We start from the raw sequence: 9,163 nt of genomic DNA, 5'->3' as shown, positions 1-9,163 counted from the left end.
AACAAGCTTTCTGGCTTCACCAGTATCTCTGTCTGGTGGTTTGCTGGGTTTTATACCTACACACATATAACAGTGATGGACGCTGGACCTAAATCAGTGGGGCGTAAAATATAAAATAATAAAAATTAAAAATACTGTGAAAGATAATATAAAATTATATGACTAAAAAATTGTAGTATAAATTTAAATTTAATAGATTGACAACTTAAAATATATTAGATTTAAATGAAATTTTAAAGGCTTAAACTTTTTCTAAAACTCAAATGTTTTTTATTTTGAATTTAGTAGTGGCTCAAAATTATTGAGATAGTGGGTGCAAATTTTCAAAAATTGTCATACATACTTGTAAATTTTACAAAGTTGAGTGGATACATGTGACACTGTATATATATAATCATTTGGAGGAGGCTAGCATGTTTAAACTTTACTATATTCTTGTAAAAAGTATTGGTGCTTTTGCATACAGAAAGGGTAGAAAGAGAAAGTGAGAGGGAAATATCAAGCATTAAAACTTAAAAAGTGTATTTTAGATCATATAATTTTATATAGAGTTTTAAAGTGGTCATTCTTTAATTTTATAAAGTATCCGTTTCAGTCTTTTAACCACAATAACATTAGTTTCAAACAATTACTTCTTGTGTTTATCATTATTATTTTAAAAAAATTAAAATTAATATAACAATATATGATAATATTTTGTTAATATTTAAAAATTTAATGTAGGATTTTTTTTTTGTTGATGAAACAAAATGATATTAAAGTTAAATGATTAAAAAATGCTTTATAAAATTAAATAACCAACACGAAGTCTTTAAGACTTGAGGTGCACTTTAGCTTAAAAATTGTAAGGAGAATGATAATTAAGTATAAGAGACTGAATTAATGACAGTTAAATCTTTGATAAAAAAATTTTAAGATAACTCACAAATATCAATTTAAATAACTATAAATTTAAAATTTTAATTTTAAATAATATATGTAAATTATAATTAGATTCATGTTCATAAACTGTCTCAATCAATGTTTATGACCTTATTTTCCTAGAAAATTTTGTTGGGACTTCAATGTCATTACTCTAAACTGTTAGGATTATACTGTCATTCTGTCAAAACCATAATACCTTTGGGTAGCTCAAATATGATAAAAGTATGTGTCGGCAATGGTCAAAGTTTCAAAACTCTTGGACGTATCAGGGGAGAGGGAAAAAAAAATCAACCTAACCATTAAAACGTATCAAGGCCTTGCTTGTTGTTGTTACCATTTTTTATTTTGAAAATTATTTTATAGATCAATTTTTAAAATTTTTTTAAATAAAACAAGAGAAAAATATATGTTTGATTATATTCAATTCAAAATATTTTTAATATTAAAAAATTAACTAGTTTAAACATTATATTTTTTAAAACATGTTTTGTCATCTCAAGCTACTAATCATTATTGGACATTGCGCCTGCCCTGCGCCATCACTGTTGTCCTAGGCCACCATCAACCATGTCCATTGTTGGAGTACTATTTTAAGACCTACATTGATATAAATAGTTGAATACTCTTGTTTAACCATTTGACCCATTTTATCAATTAACTTGAATTGTCTCACTTTGACCTGAGCTATTTTTGAAAACTTGAGATCTAAAATGATTGACCGGTTTTTAAAAATATGTATGTATGTATATATAAATATTATTTTTTATTTAATTATTATATTATTAATTTAATCAGTTGAATCAAGGACATGTGGTTCACTGATCTCAGTTCATTGGGATTTGATTTTTAGAAACATTGCTTCTGTGCATCATTTCTTAGCAGTTGTCACTATCAGTTGAAGGCAGTAGTTAGAAGTGAATGATGATAGTAGCTTTTGGTGTTGGCGGTGTTTAACTAGTGGGTGATGACTGATGACTAACGATAATGACTAGAATGGTTCACGATAGTGACTCATTGGTAGACAACGATGACCAATGATGATTGACAAACATAGGCGATGGTGGCTACTGGCTAGTCGCCAGCAATCAACGGTGGTTAATTAACCGGCTTTGATCAATCATTGAACCATAGTTAAATGGTGATTTAATAAATTATATTAAAACATTTTTAACTGAATCTCATTTCTTACCTACTTTCTAATCAATCTTATCTTTTTATATTTATCTATATTAAATACCCTACAACAAATACAAATTTATTATCAATAGGGATACTTTAAAAAAAAAGGCAATGATTATACCTCAAAAAATTAAAAATGCCTTACATTTTTTAACATCCAACTTTGTAAAAAATGCCTTATATTTTCTAACAAAGAGAGTACTATTTTAAGTGGAAAAAAAAGCAAAGAAAGATAAATGACAATAACAAAAATATAAATAAAAAATTTATTGATTTAAAATAAAAAAACCAAAAACGAGTGAAGGTTAATTGATATATAATAGTTTACAAAAAAAATGATAATAAAATCTCTCAAATTATATAAATGATAATTTAATCTCTTAAAATATCATAATTTTACTAAAATGTTTAGGAAACTCTATGTCAATAAACTTTAAATTGAAAAAATTATTTTACCTTTATTAAAAAATTATAATTTCTTGTTCAATTATTGCAATTCTTTGAATAAAATTTATTATTTTTTAAATAAAAGTTATGAATGAAGTTTGTTATTTTAAAAACTTTTTTTTAATAATAAAAATTACACTTGATAAGTTATAATTTTTTGTTCAACTCTTACAATTTACAGAACAAAAGTTGTTATTCTTTAAGCAAAAACTATGATTGGGGCTTTTTTTTCAATAAAAAAAATTACACTTGATAAGTTATGATTTTTTATTTAACTCTTGTAATTCACAGAATAAAAATTTTTATTCCTTAAACAAAAATTGTAAGTGGGGCTTGTTATTTTCAATACGGATAAAATAATCTTTTCACTTTAAAATTTATTGACAAAGAAGTTTATAAGGACTTCAATGTATTTATGACATTTTGAGAGATTAGATTATCATTTATATAATTCAAGAGAATTTTATTGTCATTTTCTCTAGTTTATAACTTTAAAAACAAAAATAAAATAATTATGAAATATAGCATATCTATAATATACACGCTTATTTTATAATTTTTATATTCATAACATGGATACATATTACTTGGTCATTTTCTAAATAATATTTTAATGGTTACACATATGAACCAACATAGTTTAGAAATATAATTATTTCGAGTAACGATGATAAAGATATAATAGATACTCCATTCTGTCCTTGTCATAAGGTGTTTTTTTTTGAAATATTTTTTATTTTTAATAAAATAAACTTGATAGAATATTAATTACATTTTTTAATATTAGCTTATTTAAACTCATTAATTATGAAAGAGAATATAATGCAAATGTAAAATTTTTTATTTTAATAAGGGATAAAATTAAAAATTTATTTTATTTTTAGACAAAATTAACAATTTAATTAGATAATAAGGTGGATCGACTAAAATGAATCTTTTTTATGTACTATATATGACAAACTCTGATGAACGATCCCTCTGTGTTAATATATCCACTGGTTGATCTCTGAGAGACATACTTAATTAGCTAAATTCCAAGTTTTGCTAGATTGATTGTCATATATATTGGCTGAAAATAGTAAGCAAGAAATGGAGAGACACTAGAGATTTATTTTGATTTTCAATTTGTTTATTCTTTTATAGGGTTAAATAACAATTTAACCTCTAAACTATAAGTTCAGAAGTATTTAAAACCCTAAACTCAATTTTTATGCAATTTTCCACTACTTTTGAAAATAATACAATATAATGTAACTCCTACTGTTAACAAAAATTAACTTTAACAATCAATCTATCAAAAAATGATAGTAAAGGACCTAAAAAATTACAAAAAAAATTAATAAAATTTACTCGGTCCTCTTTTGTAATTTTTTTGGTCATTATTTGTAATTTTTGGGTTATTCTCTGTAATTTTTTTAGTCCTTAGTTGTCATTCTTAGGCCTTTTTATCATTTTTTAATCAATTAATGGTCAAAGTTAACTTTTATTAACAATAAAAGTTACATTGTGCCATTTTCAAAAGTTGAAGGAAAATATTGCATCAAAAATAAGTTTAAGGCTCTAAATATTATTAGACCTATAGTTTAAAAATCAAATTATCCTTTAACCCTTCTTTATTAGACTTGGGTTGTATACATTATTCTTTATAAATAGAGAATATCTTAGTTATATTTTATATATTAAAATAAGAAAGCTCCCTCCCTTACTCTCATTTTCTTATTTTTCCTAGGTTGTGCCTCTCTTCTTTTCTTCTCTCAATCATTATTATTTATAATAGAATTAGTAAATTAAACAATTAAACTCTTGATTTTGTTAATCATCGTAAAAACCAAAACACTTAACATAATTACATGATCATCTCGGAGTTAACAAGCTGTGTGGCTTAATTCTATTCTCCACGAATTAATTTCCTGTTTCTTGTGTTCCGCATTTGTAATTATTTGGAGTTTGGTAGCTACAGTTTAAAGTTTTGCTTTATCCTTTTGAAAAGTAATCAAGCTGGGGGATGCGTATCAACTTTCCAACGACAATATCTATATTTATTTACTCGTTTTTATCACTGGCCTTATGTTGCGTGTAGTCCAATAATACATGAGTGTGGTATAACTATTTATAGTCAATTTGTTCTCAAATATAGAATGACACTTTTTCCTATGAGATTAGGAAAATAATCTTTTTTTCTTGGTTAGTTAAAAAGTTTAGGTGATGAGTTGGTCCCAGTAGTCACTTGAGCTAGAGTAGTCATTTGAGTTAGAGCCAATGACAGAGCTTAGGAATGTGCAAATGCACCCCTCACTTTAATAAAAATTACAAATATAATGTGTAAATTTTACAACTTTACACCTCATTTTTTATACTTTACATCCTCTGACCTAATTAAAAAATATTTGTATTCAAAATCTTATTAGATATGTAATATTTTAATTATTAAAATAAAATCTTGTTATTACAATTTTAGCCATGATATAATTATTTTTTAATTATTTAAATTATTGTTTTTAAAAAAATATTAATGTTAAAATTATTAACCTCACTTTAGATCTTAGTTCTGCCACTACCTAGGGCATGCCTCAAGGGCTTAAAAAAGTGTTGATAAAAGTATTTGTAGATCACCTACCAATAAAGTATTTATGTTAACATTGAGATTATATAGAATATTATTCTAATACAAAAGATTAATCTCACATTGAAAATTGAACTCTCAATCACTTGTTTAAGGAATGAGATAGCCCCACACTCATATTATTGAATTGTATGAATCTATTTATTTTCTTTATTGTGTACTCCCTCTATCTTAAATTATAAGATATTTTATAAAGAAATTTGACATCTCAAAATATTAGAGACTTTGATAAAATTAATATTTCATTAATAGGCTTATTCTAATATTACTCTTTCTTTTTTTCTATTTAATTATCATCCCTCTGTCTTTTCAATATATTAAATTAAGGATATATTTAAATGTTTATATTTTTATTTTTAAAAATAAGATTGTTAAATATATTTAATAAAGTTTATTGGTATATAAAATTTTATTTAAAAGCATCTTATAATAGGGACTATATCCCAAACTATAAGACATTTTTAACCATCTCATCAGAAGTCAGAACAAAGAAAAAAATGTTAAATCATTAATTTTTTTTGAAAATATAATAATTTTTTTATTTTATTCATATTTAAATGAAATATTTTTAAATTTGTATTATATTCCCTCTTATATAGTTAATGAGTTTAAATAGGAGTAATATTAAAAAAAATATAATTAATACATCATCAAGTGTTTTATATGAAAAATTAAATAAATTCTTCTAAAAGATGCCCTATTAAGTAGAGGAGGGAATATAATATATATGTGTGTATATATATATATATATATATTGTGTGTGTGTGTGTGTGTTCAATTTTATGTTGTTTGTTCCGACCAAGAGTTATCTATGTTATGTGTATCACTAATTCTAAACGTTAATTACTTTCAAAAGAATTTAACACTTTAAAAAAGAAACTAAGAAGAATTTATCTTTAACTTCAATTATCATAATTGATCTCTCCATCTCACAAGCACACCAACACTATTAATGAATAATATCAATCAAGTTGGATCATTATTTAAAAGATCACTTTAAAAACAAAGTGATGTCATGCTAAACCAATATATTTAAAATCTTCATGCATCCATACGAAACAGAATCTAGTTTTCTCACCTAGTTTTCAAAGCATTTGATATATTTGGCACATTCCAATCATATGACGGGAAAAAAAACACACACACACACACACACTCTCTCTCTCTCTCTCTACAATTATCCAATATCTTATACTTATAGGCTAGATTTGAGTATTAGCAGGTTAAATTAAAATTATTTTTCAGCTGTTAACATGAGTTTTTTTTCATTTATATTGCTACTTAAAAAGAATAAAGTCCATCTTCGGTAAACCCAACTATTGTTGTTGTTGTTATGTCTCTCTTTTTTGTTTGAGCATGAAGTATATTCCCTCAAAGGTTTCGGTGCTAAAGAAAAGAGAACGAAGAATAATTCACTTTGCTAATTATGGAGGTAACGTTCTTTGATGTGCCTCCATTGTGCAATCATTTTCATATGCCAACTCATATTCTCGATTTATGTGTGATTATTGTTAATTGACATTAAATTAGAAATATTGCATGGTAACCGCACTCTCAAAATTTGAGGTTTTAAATTATGACATAATCCCTCTACTATCTTTATCTTTATAGAGTAAAAATAAAAAAAATTAATCTTATTTATAAGGTTTGTCATTGACTTTTTATTATAAATTTTCTTTTACCCTCATTAAATATTGATGAAAAGAGGTACGTTACTGAAGTAAGGGAATCAGGGTAAAAACTTTTTAAATTTTTAAAAAGGGTTAATTTCTTTTATCCTGTTGGTGAAAAAAAAAGTAAATTATTAAATATATGAATGAAGTTGGAAACTTTTAAAATTTTTAAAGAGTTAATAAGTTTTAATTTTTTTAATTTTAATAAAATATATTAGAAGTAAATTATAATTATAAATAGGACTAAAAAGAGTCCTTTTATCCTAATTATAGTAAAAAATTAAATAATTTTACAATTTCTAAAGAATGGTAGTTGATATCTTAAACTTATAAAAATATATGTGACTTTTTAATTTTGTCTTTCACTAAAAATTAATCACCATAGTAAAATATTGTATAAAAATTAATTAATTTGTTGCAATTAAGAAGGGGGATTAATTAATGACAAAATAGGGTGAGAACAAGAAGGATTAATTATTACATCTGAAATAGTAATTCATTTATTCTCTAAAATCCAAATTAATTGTTCAAACAATTATAATAAAGTATAATAATATTATTCAGTAAAATTGATAAAATTACACATTAAGAAGATTATTTGTATAAATAACTCAAAATTTGAGTTTACATATAATTTAATCTTTTGTAAACACATAAGTCAATAAAAGTAAACATCCGCCAATTAACTATTGAAAGACTATTTAAATTTAATTTGAAAATGTTATAAAAGTGGAAAGTATTATTTAATTATTTCTACAGTTTCACTAAATAATTTATACTTTTCAAGGTGAGCTTGACAAATCAATCAAGTTATATGTCCAAAATCTCAGGAAAAAAATATTGTAAAGTCTGAATCTGCCTCCCCTTTTTATCCTCAAAGTCACAATTATCCTATCTTTAATTTTTTGTCTTGATGCATAAACAGTAAATAAGCCAAATTATGCCATGACCCACTTAATTAGTCCTTTCAGATTCCTTCAATTTTCTTTCTGGACCTATGATTTCATCTTTATATGAAAAATTTCAAACAAAAATTTGCTTTTAGTTCATGAAATAACATTTCGGGATCAACCCGCCAATTTAATTATGATTTAGGGCCATAACATTTTACAATTACAATAAAGGACAAAAAGTCCTTGTTAATTAGATACACACAATAAAGTTACTCAAGTATCCTTCGCTCTAAGAGGCTAAAATGCTTCATATTAAAAGCTGGCAGAACAGTTGGAAATTAATCATAAACAGTAAGAAATTACGGAAAATGAAAATTGAATATCTACTACATGCATCAATAATTAAAGATTAAATAAGGTTTTTCAAAATTTCTAAAATTTGACACTAAAATGTAAAATATTTTGCAGTTGATGTTTTTATTTTTAACACAGAATATTGGAGAAAAGCATGTTTAAATTAAATTAAAATTGAATGTTTGATGAAAAAAATAAAAATAAAAAATTTAAACCATTCAACTCAAATTTAGATAGTTTAAATCTACTATTAGAGAAACAACACCACCATACTACTATTTATCTAGTAATTGTTGGACGAGATAGCATTAAAAGGAAGAAAAACACATTTTGGTCCGACAGTTCTAAAGAGACACATATAAATAGACATAATATTATATTTTAACCCAAAATCTTGAAGCAATAAATGTGTAGGTCCTTTTTTTTAATATACTTCTTCTCTAATCTAAATTCTATCATATGCAAGATCTTTTTCCACACAAAACCAGATCAACTCAAACTTGACTTCTCAATAATAATCGATAAACTAGGTTTGCAGTTGAATGCAACGCTTGACAATTTCACTGCAACAGTTGACCTATCGAATACCAAATTCTAATACAGGACACTGCTATAGAGTGCTTGTAAAAATGTAAATTATAACTTGTTAAAGTTCAAATTAGAAGTTATTGACAAAACTCTTATGACCCCTCCAACATGGCAACTTATTAAAATGTGAACTACACCCTCTAATTCTATTTATAAAACAGAAATAATTTTTGATTTAAAATATAAGACACTTTTCAATAATTAAACTATTTTTTTAATTTTTTTTATTAGCGTCAAAATATTTAATGTAGTTGTATTATTATTTAAATTCAAGGATAAAAATAAAAGCACATATCATTTTTTTTATAATACAAGAAAACAACTAACTTTTTTAAAATACATCAAACACTTAAAAATATTTTATAATAAAAATCAGAGAGAGTATTTGTCAAAATATGAACTACAATATGTTGAAGCTCCGGTAGCCACCAATGATGAATTGACCGTCAGCACTGCCAATGACAAGGCTCCAGCAGCCGAAT

Source organism: Prosopis cineraria, unplaced genomic scaffold (genome assembly GCF_029017545.1).
Source record: "Prosopis cineraria cultivar Desert tree isolate PC_DT_omini unplaced genomic scaffold, ASM2901754v1 PC770, whole genome shotgun sequence".
NCBI lineage: Eukaryota > Viridiplantae > Streptophyta > Magnoliopsida > Fabales > Fabaceae > Prosopis > Prosopis cineraria.
This window is presented reverse-complemented; position numbering follows the sequence as displayed.